This window comes from Sceloporus occidentalis, unplaced genomic scaffold, assembly GCF_023333645.1.
Source record: "Sceloporus occidentalis isolate IW3139 unplaced genomic scaffold, rSceOcc1.0.p SCAF_44, whole genome shotgun sequence".
Taxonomy (NCBI): Eukaryota; Metazoa; Chordata; class Lepidosauria; order Squamata; family Phrynosomatidae; genus Sceloporus; species Sceloporus occidentalis.
Window position 1 is genome coordinate 6,709,684 of NW_028317024.1, and position 17,786 is coordinate 6,727,469.

A 17,786-nucleotide genomic window follows, 5' to 3' on the forward strand; every position below is an offset into this window, starting at 1 on the left:
AGTAAATGGAATAAAACTCACATTATTAGGTACTACTATTTTACAAATCTGATTTAAATAATGAAATTAATAGAACTAAGAATATAACTTTTTTTGGATTGTACATGCACGGCATTTGAAATGATATAAGCAATTATTAGTCAAGTCATCCTTCAAAAGGGACTGACTGCAGAAAGGTCGATGGGTTATATTGTTTTGCTTTCTGCTTTTCTCAGGATTTTATCAAGATCGTTTATTTTCTGGGCTACAAAACAGGATTGTTGAAATAAACATTATATATATATAAGACGGACTGTTCTTCAAACTACACTTTAAAATGGATCTGCTCTTTAATATACATTAATATGAATACTGTTCTATAATATTTAAAGCAACTATAACATGATACGTGAAGTGTAATGCCATAGATAACATGCCAATCCTTTTAGTTGAAAACAATTTAGATTTTTACAAAAACTATACAGTTAATTTATTATTTTACCACAGACAAATTGTAGTTTAGGAGAATTAAATGTGATGTATACAATATTCCATAATTATAAGAACAGACACATTTAATAGCAGATGATGGAAAGTTTGACATTGTCAAGTAGAAACATGGCTACTAGCGCTTGAGAACATATAACATATGTTTACATTTAATAGAATTCTTACATTTTATGATATTGTTCCAATATATTAATACAACTCACAATGAGGATCAACCTAGCGAATTAGTAAACAAAACACAAACAAACTCTCATTATAAAGACTGGGTTTCATAAACAAACATACTTACTAAATGTTCCATTATTTTTTTTTTGCATTACTTAAAAAGAGAAAAAGAGAACGTCTTTTGTGCCTTTGCTACTATATGTTAATGATTAAGAACAAAGACCTGTTTTGAGTACATGGTAGGGGGAATGGATTTTGTTATTAAGAAACTCCCAAAGGGTAATGTGAGTTTTAAATGTTTGGTGATTGAATTGATAGCAAGAGAAAATGGAGTCTTTCATTGTCTTAACTATAGCAGCCCTGCCACAGTGTCCATATATATATCCATATATCTAAGACATGTACTACTACTACTACTACTACTACTACTAATAATAATAATAATAAATATTAGTAACAAATATTGAATATGTCTGACTGGTATTTTTGCTGCCTTAAAAAGACTCATCTAGAATAATGTGCTTATTAAAATACTGGCAATAGAAAGGAAACTGTGAAAACAGGACCAAACAAGGGTAATTGGTTATCAGACTTCAGTTGTGTAAACATTGTACCTGAGGGCCTTTCATTGTATTGATGTTTTATCGTTCCTACATGGTCTTTTATTTTCCATAAGGGACAGTGTTTCACATCACTTTTATAGGTTTTATTAATTTAAACATGTGAAAATGCGAAAGAGAAGTTAAAATTTCACTTTGCTTAGTATTAGTGTTTACTTGTTGAGCTGATGACCCATAAAACAAATACTAGTAGTATATAATAGAGTATTAAAGCAAAAGTTTACAAAGCTAAGCTTCAGGGCTGACAAGCACTTCCCAAAATTATAGCAAATGGCTACTAAAAATAAATGAAATATTGACTACTTGGAGATAAATGATGCAGATCAGAAATCCAATAAGTCTTAATTTTCTAGACTGTGATAATAGAATTTCAATTTGTCAAACACCTCATAATATGAAACACTTATAGAATATCCAAATCATACTTTAGCAACCTTTTGTCACACTGTTTGATTTTATTCATGCAATAATATGAGAAATGCATGTTTTGCATACAAATGACACAAGGGCATTAAATGACACATTAACAGGATATTTATTGAAGTGCGAAATTGAATATCAATAAAGACAATTTATTGGTCAACGCAAAAGAGAAAATCACCTCGTAAAGCAAGGAAGTTTTGCTAGCGAAAGAATGGTAGATAAATGGAACAGTCTCCCATAAGAAGTGGTAGATGCTAACACAGTGAGGGAATTTAACCCCTTTTGGACTGGGACTTTTTTATTCCCTAAGGACCAGAGTTTGTTAAACCATGATTTCCCTTTTCCATATTTGATGGACCTGCACAATTTATACATTGTTTTGTTGAGGAGATGTAGGATATAAAGTTAAATAAAAACACCCAACATTTTTGTCGGTCGCATTCATCCTTTATATAGCAGTACGCGGTGTGGTCATCCTCTGTGCGTCTGCTAGTCAGTGCTGCTAAACCATATATATATATATATATGACATCATATCAGGCATAATACTGGCTGGAAGATGCACAGAGGAAGAATGCATCACAGACTGTCAGACTCAGAGCCAGAGGACAAAGATGTGTGCGGAAATATGTTTGTAGGAACATCAAGGGGTGTGTTAAGGGAGGGTGTGAAGATGATAATGGTTGGGTATGGAGATGATGTTAGGGGCATGAAGGTGGAGGGGAATGATTGTTATGCTATTTGAAGTGATGATGTTAGAGGGTGGAAATTTTGGAGGTTGGGGCATAATGATCTTGGTAGGGGATGTGAATTGAGTTATGATGTGGGGGGTATGATGATGGTCAGGGTAGTCGTTCCCCCCTTTGCAGCTATTGCAGCTTCCACTCTTTTGTGAAGGCTTTCCACAAGATTTTGGAGTGTTATTGTGGGAATTTTTGCCCATTCATCCAGTAGCGCATTTGTGCGTTCAGGCACTGATTTTGGATGAGAAGGCATGTCTCGCAATTTCCATTCCAGTTCATCCCAAATGTGTAAACCCCTTCAGGACCGGCGTTCTTGTACTGCGTCTTGAAGACCGCAGTTTTCTTTAAATATTTAAATTCCATGCTCGTGATTCGCTTCAAAGCGATCACGTGCACAGAATTGAGGGGGAGTGGCTACAGATCTATTGTGTGAATACATTGTCTACTGTTTCCAGCAGAAATCCTTGGTGTGCTCTTTTACTTTAAAGATGCACCCAGATAATGATTTAAATCCTTGCAACTGTGTGCAGCGTTATTTGAACTATATATGTTTTTTTATCTAGAGCCTAAAAAAACTCAGTAAAAGGCACTACATAAATTGTTGTTTTTCTATAACATATATAGTAATGATAGCAATAATTCTATGTACTTAAATATCTCAGGTATTCATTACTTACATTATAATACATATATAATAATATTAACATGCACAAGAGTACCAATGTGAGGAGTACTTCAGGCTAGCACTAGCTTAGAATAGATACTGTCCACATCCTTATGTATAAGTAGTTTTATTCTTTTCTCAGCCACAGCAAAAATAATCACCCACAAACAATAAATAAATATAAGTCAAGACTATACTGCCCTAACTACCTTTGAACCTGGTAACGATAGATGAACTACTGTCAGTATATATATATTTTTTATCTGAAAACATTTAGGCAGGTTTTGATATCATATAAACCTTATACACATATAATATGCAGCATGTGAAGGCCAATCTTGATGTATGGATGCCACATCAGAGGGCGCAGAGGAGAAATCTTATGTATCATAACAAATTTATCATAATTCTGCATCAATATAATTGATATTTTTAACAAAGAAGCAAGACATTCACATATTTAGTTTGTTAGTGTGTGTAGATTTGAATCGATTTCTTGTGTCACAAGATCTTTTTTCACTTTGGGCAAAAATATATTCTTTAATATATACATATATATTGATTTATTTCAGTCTTTCCCTATAACTTTAACAGGAAAAATAAAGCTTTTTCAAGTGACACTCCAATGACTTCTTTGCGTATAATGCATTAATGGGATGAACCATAGGAAGTGGTTTATTTCTCTACTATATAGGTTAATTGACTGCGACATTTCTCACCAATACCAGGCTGGCCTGCAGAAGAATGACAGACAAATGAAAGATATTTGTCAGATGTAATGCCTGCAGCAAGGGCTGCACTTTCGGCTTCAAATAACTCTGGCATCTGTGTATCTTCTATAGAGAAAATTAATATATCAACCTTAGGTCACATAAAAGGAGAGAGTTTTCAAAGCATTGTGTCAGTACTTATTCCAGAGTCAGCAATTGTTAGGGTTCAATAAATACTACTACTAATGCTTAGATATGTTTAATTATAGTTTTTTTTCCAGGAGTTGAAAAGGAAATGTAAGAAGTAGTCTTTATTTGTTTGTCTTAATGGCCTCTATGCCTCTGTAGAATGAATAGACTTTGATATTATATGAGCATCCTTCAAAGACCAACATCTGTCAGAGCATGAAGTTGAAACGTGTGTAAGGAAATTGGGTACATGACTGGACTGTAAAATACACTCTCAGTTGGGAACACAATAATTGTGTATTCTGCTTACATTTTCTTAAATTTACTTTGAAGTCAGGCAAAGTATGACTGTCAGTTTAAGACTAGACATATCTGTTTTCACTTCTTACGTGTACCTGACCAATACATTAATCTCATGCAAGCATACACAAGCAACACACGTTAGTAGTACTGAAGTCTTCAAGGTAGGAGCTTCTGTGATGCACACTATTGGGTGCTCTGCAAAGAATAGCAAGAGACAGAACTGACTTGGCACTAGGATTCAAAAACCCAGAGATGCTGCTATACACTACCCTGGTGTGCTCCTCGCTTGACACTCAGCTGTTTAGTGGTCCTGTTGGCCTCTTCACTGTTGGGATCATCAAAGTCCCTGTCCACTTATCCTGGGGCCACCTCTAACTCCCCCAGGTTGGGGTCAGGTCTGTTAAAATAATTTAATTTTAGGGGCCATCCAGGTATGATCATCCATGACCTTGACATTTGGCCCAAGGGAAGGGGCCAGGCAAAAAATTATAAAGAAATGGTTACCCCCCATGCAAACTCACATTTCTTATTCCAAAGCAACCTGTGGGTTAATGAATTGTCAAATTACTTGGGTTTTTAAACGCTCATGTGAGTTACCAATAAATAATCTGCTAGCTGGTCTAGACTTTAGTCTAACTTGTGCGATTCTGCTTCTGCAAACACGCATTTCCTGCCCACTCACAAGCACTCACAATTTAGTGAATAGCGCTTCCCATATCTATCTCCCCTTATCTAACCTACACGTAGGCTTTGCAGCTTTGGCCAGAATGTACCTTGTTTGTTATGGTTAAATATCTTATACACTTTGTTTTCTCTTCCCAATTAGGTATTTCTATGAGTCATTGTTTGCTACTTGCAAAATGTGTTTTCTTGCGCTACAACATATCCTACCTGTAGGAACTTTAAGTGCTTCTGAAAAGGCCAACCACTTCAATTAAGCATTCATGTCTTTACTAATATCTGCATTACAAATCAGACAATCACAAATATTTCTATAAGTAAATGTATATATTTCTATACATTTCTATAAGTAAAAAACAATATTTAAAACTGTATATTCATTCTAATTAGTCTATTAGTTCTCACAAGTAGAGACCTCAGAACCTTCTACTAAATGTAATTGCCCATTTCATTTTGCATAACCCTACTGAGAATGAAACATAGTTTATATTAGCTTTAAATAGTAGATGCTGTACTCCAATGCACAGTATACAATAACATTTCATAAAGACGGGTAAGTGTATAAGAACACAACAGTTTTCATTCAAGCATATTTCATTACCATTGCATTTATGTGTAGGTAGACAGAGCTATTGTATAGAACAGTATATAAAGAAACTCATATTTTACAGCATATTTTTTGTCAGAGGAAGCAATTCAGAAATATGGGCCTTACTAGGATTTAACCCTTTAATGCAGAGGTCAAGACAAACAACCCCTTTTAGTAAATTAAACTAATAGATGTGGCTGTACACACATGTAGATTGCACACACAGTTTATGTAGATGACAGTACCCAACAGGTCACAGGTAAAGAAGACACAATAAGAGGTTCAATTCTATTTATATGCTAAAGAAAGAAAAACACAGGTAGAAAATATAAGTGCTTACATGAATGGTACTCTTTGTGCCCTCCCAGTGCCGTTGTTATAATCCTGAGAGAGTGATAGGAGCTGTAATCCAAATCATGAGCTCATATTTTATTTTTTTCTCATAAAAAGAGTTTTCTTACAGTGGGAATAACATAAAAAATTCTGATCCCTTCATTTACTTGTGCTGTTATTCCTACTTTTTATTTAAAAAAAACCGCATTGTTACCATAGTAGTTAGCAGTCATACTGGTAACTGCTTCATTGGCCAATTTCCTTTGTCTCAGACCCATCTTTCGTCTCTGCACCACAGAAGAAGCCTCTGCATTTAAAAGCAAACTCAAGGTACCCGCCTTTAACAGAAGTCTTGTGTGTACCTTTAAGTATGCAAGACTTAAACCGTGAAGGTAAATAAAGGCTTAAAAATGTAAGGACGCCACTATGAAGGAGATACACAGATGGCCTCCAGCGCCCAGTTTGCCTGCTACTTATCACCTACGTAGCTGGCACTACAGAGGTTAACGAATACTCAGCCAAATAAAAAAAAGCAGGCCCATATAGGTTAAAGGCTTGGTGACAGGGCTGGGCTTTATCAAGACGTTTGTAGTCTCATTGTGACCTACTGACGGCTGCTTAGAAACCATCTCTAAAAATAATGCATTTTACTTGTGCTTCTTGAACAAGAAATGGGGAAAATGTAGAGCACGGAAAAATAACCTCAAAAAAACCCTCTGCTCTTTACAATCAAGTGACACGTATAATGTATAAAAGCATAATTTTGACATTTTAGTAAACCACTGCTCTTATTGCAAATTACAGCAATTAGCTTACTTTTTGGATAATAACATCCCTTGATATCCAAGCCTTCTAGCTAGATAATAATGTCAATATTAATCAAGTCGATGTTTACATTGATGCAAAAATGTAACCAGCTGTAGGGCTCTCAACGTTGTTATATAGTTAAGTTCTCAAAGGAGAATATGACCTTTATCTGTCTCAAAAAACAAATGCTGGAAGTCAGAGGAGCCCTTGATAGGCACTATAAATACACTATTCTGGTCAAGACATTCAGCGTTCCTTCAAAGGGATGATTGCTATGCCGTGATCAGGTTATAAGAGCAAATTGCTTATAATGATGTCTATTTTCATGACACCTCAATGGATAAAATAAGAAAGTATACACAATTCATTTCCCCATTCCAGATCATAATGGCTGGTACAGATATCTACATGATGGACATGTGCATTAATGGTTTCCTACAATTATTGAATAACATAAAATACAAAAAATAGGACAGCAGGCTAACAGCTACATATATATTTGTATATGATATGTGTAGAGCACAAGTCCATGCGAGTATTGTGTTAATGAACAGATGTTCTAAGATTCATGTTTATCTTTATTAAATGTCTAGATACTTTTGGTGAATATGAATCTCTACAGCAATAATCCCCAAGTGGTAGGCTGCAAATTAGAGGCTCTAGTCCATTAAGGAAAATAAATCTATGATTTAATTAAGATCCTTAACATTGACAAGCTCACACAGCATAGTCTCTAGTGGCAGGTTTATACAAAACACCACTCAATATAGTGATGCATAGCAGACCACCTTACATATTTTGTGATATGTCCACTGACTCATAGTCTGCAGAAATATACTTCATTTGGGTGAGTATATTGACCAGCTTTTGTAATGCTGCAGCATATTTCCAACAAAAGATCTGCACAGGGCAGATTGCTGCACTGATCTCATCCTTGTAAAACAAACAGCCCTATAGCATTAACTAAACCCTTACTTTGTGCCATCTTTACCATATGTTTTAAATTGATATTGTATATACAGTATATATATATATATATATATATAATCAGGGCCGGCCTTAGGGGTGTGCGATGAGAGCGGGAGGCATCCGTCTTCTCGCTCTGCCGCGGTGCCGGCATTTCATGTTGAGCGCCGGAATAGAACTTCACGAGCAACCGCTCGGCGCCCCTGCCCGGGACTTAACTTAAAACATCGTTTTTTTAAAAAACTTTACTTAACATCATTCATGTTAAATAAAGTTTAAAAAAAAAACGATGCTTTAATCTAAGTCCCGGGCAGGGGCGCCGAGCGGTTGCTCGTGAAGTTCTATTCCGGCGCTCAACATGAAATGCCGGCACCGCGGCAGAGCGAGAAGACGGATGCCTCCCGCTCTCACCGCAAGACTCCGGCAACAAGATAAGTGTGTGTGTGTGTGGGGGGGTTGTAGTTTGAAGGGGCAGAGGGGGGGGTTATAGTTTGAAGGGGCAGAGAGGGGGGGTCTAGTTTGAAGGGGCAGAGGGGGGGTTGTAGTTTGAAGGGGCAGAGAGGGGGGTTGTAGTTTGAAGGGGCGGGAGGGTGTAGTTTGAAGGGGCAGAGGGGGGGTGTAGTTTGAAGGGGCAGAGGGGGGGTGTAGTTTGAAGGGGCAGGGGGGGTAGTTTGAAGGGGCAGGGGGGGGTAGTTTGAAGGGGCAGAGGGGAGGGGAGGGGTAGGTTGAGGGGGGTAGTTTGAAGAGGCAGAGAGGGGGGTAGTGGGGGGGCGCCAGAGGAGTAGTCCGCACAGGGCGCCACAACGCCTAAGGCCGGCTCTGTATATAATAGATAGATAGATAGATAGGTCCGGCACTGAGTATGAAGGCTATATTAAAAACTCTTAAAGTAAAAAGAAAATACATTATTAGTCTTTTACTGTGATTATTGACAAAAATAAACCCAAACATTTGTACATTTTTTCTCTCTTGGTTTAACATTAAAACATTCTACACCACCCCTGATGACCTCTACTACGTACCAAACCAACTGAACATTAAAATCTGCAGAAACATACCAAAACACAAGAAAATTATGTAAAAATAAGAAAACATGCATACAAATGGCGTGATCAAACATCGCAGCACAAATCTAAGATTTCAGGTCCTACCTCTCACAATGTAGTTTACACATACAGGGAATTTACAGGCGATTGTATTAAAATTGTTAATCCACTGATTTATTCATTAGTTAAGTGCTGTTAGTGTAGAACAAACCTGAAAACCTATCTTCTGGAGTGTTACTATAGCAACTACAGGCAAGATCAGTTAATGTAACATGGCTATATGAAATGCAAGCTGTATATTTAGAAATCCCAGTATACCTCTGCATCACAGTTAATTTGATAGAAAAGTACCACCATTTTAAATATTCAAACCTATAAATGCATCCGATACTGTCCTAGATAAATACATAAAGCTGCCCATTTTTGGAGGGAAAGTGGACTGGGAGGGAGGCTTGCAGCAATGCTGCTCCCATGACCCGCAGTTTCTCTGTGGTGACCCAGAGACCCGGAGGAGCGGGGCTTTAACCGGAGTCCCAAGGACAACCCAAAAGAGTTCCCCAGCATGACTGTGAGATATAGAGAGTAAAGTAAAAATATTAAAAATATTGTAAAAATGTCCACCTTCCCATAACCATGAATGCCACTGGTGGGGGGTGAAGGGGGGGCGTTGTTGAGGTCCTTCCAAGCACCCCTTGAGCGTCATTTGGCACCCAACAAATGATGCCATCCAAAAAATAACATAATGAAATAGCCTAACCCAAAAACAGTCATATATTGTTAGCACATCAGTAAGACTTGAGTGTGAACAGCATGTTCTTGATGGGTCAGTTTTCCAATATCAACATTGCAATGAGTTCTCAGATTTATTATTGTTGACCATTATTAGTCAATATATTGATAAATAACAATGATTCATCACATCCTAACTGTGGAAGGGAATATTAGAATGGTTTCTAATCAATACCAGTGGAGAGTAAAGTTGATGTACCATTCATAAGTAAAATATGTTTAAAAAACTAGAGCATATGAACGTCTGATCGCATTTGCATGCAGCTAATTCATGTCTCAGATTTTACATATAATACATACTGTAGCTGTGCTTCTGTTATAGGGAGTTTGAGTAATGGGATGTTAATGGACACTCATTGGATCATTTGCATGTCATTATCCAAGCTAACACCAGAAGGAATACTGATCTAAATTACCTAAGGACTGTTTGCTTAAATAGAATTACCATGTGTGGGGAAAAATCATAAAAAAAATATCAAAATCCGTTTATTGCTTATTCAGAAGCATAAGATAATTTGTTTAAATCATTCACTCTTTCCATGTAAGTAAAATCCATTGAATTTTACATTGTTTAATGAGATCTTACCGATTTGGATTTTCAGGTACGTTCCAACACTTTGGTTACATATATTTTCACCCTATGTTTTGCATTTTAGTGCATTTATTAAACAAGCACTGTCCTCATTGCAGCTTCTGTTCACATTCTAATTAAAGCGTCTCTAGTAAGTAAAAAGAAGAGACAGTCTACTTTTGCTTGGACACCAAAGTATCTTTTATAGAATGTGTGTTAGAATGAATGCAGGGGTGTGTGTGTTAGCATGTGTGCATTTGTGTAAGTGTGTTTTAGAGGGAGCATGTGGTTGCATGAATGTGTAATTGTGTAAGCATGTTTGTAGGTGTCAGTGTGTGTAGGCGTCCGTGTGTTAGCATGAATGTGTTATTGTGAAATTGTGTGCTGGTGTGTATCTTAGGTCAAAGGGCCGATAAGGCCACATGGCTTTACCTGCCCCCTCCCCAGGACAGAAAGTGCCAGCTCTTCCCTGACAATTTAAATTGATGGAAGTTTTTCAAAAAGTAATAGCAATTATTTTGAAGTAAATATTTTTTACAAAGGAAAGTTAGCAAGCATTTTACAATGTTTTTTACATTTTGTTGTACCTGATAAACCATTAAGTGTTAGGTGGAATTGTTTTTTTTAATCTGTTTCAGAAAAACTCTGAATGATTAATGCAGCTGGTCGTGAGTCTTGAAGTTGGTTTGTTGCTCCTCCACCTCTATTATAATTTACTATACTTCAGTAAGAAAAGCACTTTCATGTAAAATGCTAAGCTAAATCTTTACGGCATTCAATCACAGCAAAAAGGAGAAAAATAGACAGGATTAAACATAAAAATAAAAATCCAAGCAGCGAATGAGAAATGACCCGCAAGTAAAGAACAAGAGAAATCCGAATATAATATGAAAGGAGGACAAGGTAGTTTAATCAGGAATCAATGTTTCATACTTCCGTATCAGATCAATCACTCTATTCTTCCCCTGCAAATTGTGCTATAACTCTGTTTCATGAAACAACAACTATATTTCAAAAAATGTGAAATGCCTATTTGTATTTGTGACAGGGTGCATTCTCATTGAAAATTGTATTTGAGCTACAGACACTTGCTGTGTTTAAATAGAATATTTAATGCAATAAAAGTTATTTCATGTAATTGGGCCTGTTCTCCTTCCTTGCTTCTTACACTTGATTCAAATGCATGGTTCAACCAAGCTTGTATTAGAAGTGCGATCCAAAGCTGAACTGGCTAAATCCTCCTTTTTCCACCTTTGGGTCCTCACACATGTCCCGTATCCAGTAGGTGAGTCCAGATTTTGCCAACAAAGCCCCTGATGGATACAGGATTTAAATATTGATACTGAAGAATAACTAGTCAGTAAACTTGTTGTTATAGGCCCTAATTGACGTTTAGGAAGCATGGCAAGCTGTCACATTCACAACTTTGTCATGACTTCATTCAATTATTAAAGCTACCTATAGCCAGTGTTTTTCAGTGTATATATTTCAGTACAAATTTGGTTTAAAAGTAAAGGATCTTCAACCGCAGGGGAGCTTTGATCTGGGGCAAAATATGTCAAAACAGAATAACAATCACTCTCCATTGCATAATTATATTCCTTTCTTTACAAGATGTATGAGAACCAAAGGGAAGCAGTGACTAAACAAAAACAGAAGAATAAGTTAATGGGAAGAACTGATAACTGAACTTGACAGTTCTGTGCACAACAGAGTATTATGCTCTCACAGGTTGTGGGGGTTGTTTTATTACTAGTGGTACCAACTATTGTATTTGCAAATATCTTTTCAGGCAAGAAAAATATTCCTATTAAATGTAAAAATGTGTATTATCTCTGTATTGAGGGTTGTATTTTACTGTTACCAGTTACTAGGATACAGTAATAGTATGACTTTATTATTATTTTCATAAAGATAGATACAATTATATAAGCTAGTTACAAAACAAAAAAGCATCAATACTGAATCATTGCCTAAATTAGGAAAAATAAGAAAAATATGCATTAAAGGCATTTCCTTCAAAACATTGAGGTGAGGTATGGGCCACCATTAGCTGTCCAGCTACAGTGAATTAAATTTAGTTAACCAACTGAGCAAGCAAGGATTTTTTTGGTGCCCCGGGTGGATGTGTCTATACTACTAACTCTTCCCCTTAACAAACATAAAACTTCTAACCACACCCATTTTCCATGGCAACCACTCCACCTCTTCGAACCCCAACTTCCCACAGTGCCATCTTTGTGCCCAAACAACTTGCCAGTGCCATTTAATCTCTGTCAACAGTATACTCTTTGTGAGTGACTGCATACAGGAACAAGATTATCCACTTTTTCCAGTTCAGAAATAGTACCAAAGCATTACTAGCTGTATACATTCAATATGTATACATACAATACAGTTAAATAATAAATGATCCCAACAAAGCCCACTTGATATGGCAGACCAGATATTTGCTTACAATTTAAACAAATATAATCTAATAAAATAAGTAAACATTAAATAAAAGGCTAAAATGTGTTTACACTATTGAATATTTCTGAGGCCTACTTGTAAAAAAATTTAATTTAAAGATGCTGTATCTTTTGTGGCCTCTGTTCCTCCTTCCCTGATGAGAAGGTGGTAGATAAGTGGAACAGTCTCCCAGCAGAGGTGGTAAAAGCAATACAATGAGGGAATTTTAACACGCATGGGATAGGCACTCCTGAATCAAAGACAAGACCACGGATTGATTAAAAGACAACTGTAGTAAGAAAAATGTTTTATTTAAATGCCTCAAACACCAATGACAACATAATTAAAGTAAAACTTTTATGAAAGCATATAGGACATGCCTTTTTTCAGTATCTATATTCCCCATATAGAATTCTCGGCACATCCACATTGCCTAAAATATCAGAAGATGGGCATCCCAATATGTTTCACGCATTTACTGCTGCCATTTTTGCTACTTGTGCAGGCATTAAAATTAATAGCGGCATACATTTTGTATATTGGCAGTTTTCCTTTTGAGCATGATTTTTAATCTCTTACACAAAGTCTGACCTTCGTAGCTGTTCAAATATACAAATTAATAGTTACTTGGTTAAATTTATGTTTAGCCACTGTTGCCCTTTCAAAATACAAGCACAAGCTCTTCACCCCTCACATCAGCCTCTATGCAGCCCTGATATAGACCATAAGCTGGTAATAAAACATTTTTATACACAACCTACCTCAGGGTTATCCAGGCCTGCCCCAAAAATACTGTTTTACCAGCAGTAACTTTTGAATGTGTCATCACCTATAAACAGGCTGTCTGTGAGGTATTCAAAAGAAAAGTTACCCTTCTCTTACATGCATACAGGGGTGTAAAAATTATGGTCGCAAGAGTCACAACTGTGACAGAGTTTGGCATTATAGGGGGCCTGGGGGACCCCTGCAATAACTGGTCCCACTTGTCTGTCCCTTTAAACCCCCTAGCTGCAGGTATAAACTGCACCTATCAGCTTTAAAGGGGACTGATCATCTGAATGGATAATCTCTCACACTCTCTCCCTGCACGCTGGATTAATTAGACATCACATCCACTTCCTGCATACCACAAGCAGGCTATTTGGGGGCACTGGCAAGCTGTTTGGTGGTGAAGATGGCGCAGGAAGGCTATTTGGGGGCAAAGATGGCACAGACAGCCTGTTCGGGGCACTGACAAGCTGCTTGGGGATAAAGATGGCACAGACAAGCTGCTTTTGGACAAAAATGGCACCGACAAATGGTTTGGGAGCCAGGGCCGGACTGGGACTGAAAAGCAGCCCTGGAAAAATTTGGAGACTAGCCCCATATAGTTTATCTCACGGTCAGGCTCTTATACCCACACGCACCCCTTATACATACCCGCGTCACACTATTCACCATTCTTTTTATCTCATTATTTGTATTAAAATGCCAGAAAGCAAAAGTGTTAAAAGGCCCTAATAAATTAAATACATTACACATAATGGGATCAAAACATTTGCTACTGCGAACATTTTTAGATGAAAAAGTTCCATTTTATTCAGTGGAACAAAACACTGATCACATTATTCTTCACCATATTCTGGTAAGAAACTTTTATTTCTTTATTAATTCATGTAGACTATTTTTTTCCATATTTAATAAAAGCTATGATTGAGACATGTTTGGTTTTTATTTCCTTTCATTTGACAACCTACCCCCGAGTTATGCACCTCTGCCCCCAGGCTTGCCACTCTGCCCCCCTGATATGCCTTCTAACCCCCTATATGCCACTCTGCCTCCAGAAATGCCTTATACCCCCTATATGCCACTCTGTCCCATGATATGCCTTCTAACCCCCTATATGCCACTCTGCCATATAGCGGGTTAAAAGGCATATCATGGAACAGAGTGGCATATAGGGGGTATAAGGCATTCTGGAGGCAGAGTGGCATAAAGGGGGTTAAAAGGCATATCATGGGGCACTCTGCCTCCAGAAAAGCCTTATACCCCCCTATATGCCACTCTGCCTCCCTGATATGCCTCAACCCTCCTATATGCCCCTCTGCCCCGTGATATGCCTTTTAACCCCCTTTTTGCCACTCTACCTCCAGATATTTCTTTTGACCCCCTATATGTCACTGCATCCAGAAATGCCTTATACCCCTATATGCCACTCTGTCCCATGATATGCCTTCTAACCCCCTATATGCCACTCTGACATATAGGGGGTTAAAAGGCATATCATGGGACACAGTGGCATATAGGGGGGGTATAAGGCATTTCTGGAGGCAGAGTGGCATGAAGGGGGTTAAAAGGCATATCATGGGGCACTCTGCCTCCAGAAAAGCCTTATGCCCCCTATATGCCACTCTGCCTCCCCGATATGCTTTATACCCTCCTATATGCTCCTTTGCCCCATGAAATGTCTTTTAACCCCCTTTATGCCAGTCTGCCTCCAGATATGCCTTTTGACCCCCTATATGTCATTCTGCATCCAGAAATGCCTTATACCCCTATATGCAACTCTGGCATATAGGGGGTTAAAAGGCATATATCATGGGACAGAGTGGCATATAGGGGGGTATAAGGCATTTATGGAGGCAGAGTGGCATATAGGGGGACACACTTACATACACACACATGCCGAAAATATTATACAGTAAAAAAAAAATACATTGGTTTACTCACCTTCTACTTCTCTTGACTTCCTGGTAGCTGCACACTGTTCTCCTCTATGCTGACAGGATGTCACTGACCTGACATCCGGTGCTGCAGCAGTCTGATAGCGAGGGGGCGGAGCTTCCACCTCACGCTGCTCCCATCACTATGCAGCCATCAGACTGCTGGGAATGTAATCTAAACGGCCGCTGCGTGCTGATGCTGCCGGCCGGAGCTACTTTAACACTTTTTTTTAATTTATATGGTAAGCTGGATCGGCTTGCCATATAAAGTAAAAAAAAAAAGTATTAAAGCAGAGGCGGCCGGCAGTGTCAGCACGCATCGGCCGTTTAGATTACATTCCCAGCAGTCTGATGGCCGCATAGTGATGGGAAAAGCGTGAGGGGTGAAAGGTCAGTGCGAGGGGGCGGAGCTTTCACCCCTCACGCTGCTCCCATCACTAGACGGCCATCGCACACGGCTGCTGGGTGCTGATGCCGGCCGGCCGCATCAGCACCCAGCGGCCGCTTTGATTAGATTTCGGCTGTCTTCGGGGTTAGTCTGTCGGCCGCCCAGCCCACGGACCTGCCGGCCCACCGGGAATTTTCCCGGTATCCCGGTGGGCCAGTCCGGCCCTGTTGGGAGCACACACACACAAGCTGTTTGGGGACAAAGATGGCACAGACACATACCTGGGCTCACATGTTAGGAATAGGAATCCTTAGGAAGAAAGGATTGTAAGTAATAGCAGATGTCTTTTAAATTCACACATAACTATGTGTAAACAAAATATATATAATATAATGTACCATATTTGCTCGATTATAAGACGACCCTGATTATAAGACGACCCCCCAAAATCTGAATATTAATTTATGAAAAAAAGAAAAAGCCTGAATATAAGATGACCCTATAGGAAAAAAAGTTTTACCAGTACATGTTAATTCATGTAAACTATGTGAACAATCAGGGCCGGCCCGACAATGGAGCCGAGTGGGGCAACCGCTCCAGGCGGCACTTTTGAAGGGGCAGCACTTTGCCGCCCCAAGCCCTTTTTTTTTTAAAGCGAAAAAGAGAGAAAGGGGCGCCGAGTGGTTTTCGCTTACCAAGCTGTCAGTACACGTTCGGCGCCCCCTCTCTCCTCTGCGGCGAGTCTCCCTGTTCGGTCTCGGTGCCGGCTTGTAATGCTGAGTGCCGGAAGATTACCTCATTTCCGGCGCTCAGCATTACAACCCGGCACCGAGACCGAACAGGGAGACTCGCCGCAGGAGTCTGCCACTGTGCCCCATGATATGCCTTTTAACCCCCTTAATGCCACTCTGCCTCCAGAATTGCCTTATACCCCTATATGCCACTCTGGCATTTAGGGGGTTAAAAGGCATATTATTGGGCAGAGTGGGAGGTATAAGGTATTTCAGGAGGCAGAGTGGTTTATAGAGGGTTAAAAGGCATTTCTGGAGGCAGAGTGGCATTAAGGGGGTTAAAAGGCATTTCACAGAGCCCTCTGCCTCCAGAAATGCCTTATGCCCCCCCATTTAACACTCCCTCCCCTCCCTCCTCCAAACTTACCGATGCTTCTGAGTCCCCGATGCTTAGTCCGGGAAGCGTGTAGAGCTCTACGCGATTCGCGTAGACAACTTCCGCTTGAGGGAAAGTTGTCTACGTGAATCGCGTAGAGCTCTACACGCTGGCCGGACTAAGCCCTGGGGACTCAGAAGCACCGGTAAGTTGGGGGGGGGGCATAACACAGGAGGATCCGGGTCCCCTGCATCTGGGTCCCCGGTGCTTAGTCCGGGCAGCGTGTAGAGCTCTACGCAGTCACATAGAGCTCTACACGCTGCCCGGACTAAGCACCGGAGACTCAGAAGCACCGGTAAGTTGGGGGGGGGGGCATAACACAGGAGGATCCAGGTCCCCTGCATTGCTGCGGGGGATCTGGATCTTAGTCTGATAGTCAGACCTATTTGAGGTCTGATTATAAGACGAGGGGTATTTTTCAGAGCATTTGCTCTGGAAAAAACCTTGTCTTATAATCGAGCAAATACGGTATATATTTATTTTTTCTGCCTTTAGTCATTTTCTGCATTACCTTCCTTCGAGTTACCTCCTCAACAACAGAGAGGGATATTGAACAATACCTTTACAAATGCAATAGAAGGCTGTTTAATTGCAGTAGCAGGGCCTTAATCAACAACAGAAGGCAAAGTTTAAAATACCTCTACAAATTGAATACATTTCACTTTTTGGATGATATACAGCTTTGATTACATGACACTCCTGATTACAAGATAAACATCATGTTATCCATTATAGTAGGCTTCTGCTTATGAAGATTATTCTTAACATACAATTGCCATTTTAAAATAAAAAATAAAATTTAAAAAAATATATCTTTTTGTCTCATGCATTTGGTAACTTTTGGTGGTTTTATACATATCCCACGGGAACAGAAGCAGAAAATAAGCAACAATGTTTGACTTTTGCAGTTCACGGACGCTTACAATAACGTCTGGGTTCTACCTACACTAGCTTGCAGAAAGATAATTCTGTAATTTCTGTAGTTGTCCA

At 39.0% G+C, this 17,786-nt stretch overlaps 1 protein-coding gene across 1 annotated transcript in view; it reads right to left on the bottom strand.

The window, feature by feature from the left end:
• LOC149289629 (docking protein 6-like) overlaps positions 1 to 17,786 on the bottom strand; it is a 162,068-nt gene that overhangs the window by 41,303 nt on the left and 102,979 nt on the right. The gene's annotated exons all lie outside the window — the stretch shown is intronic.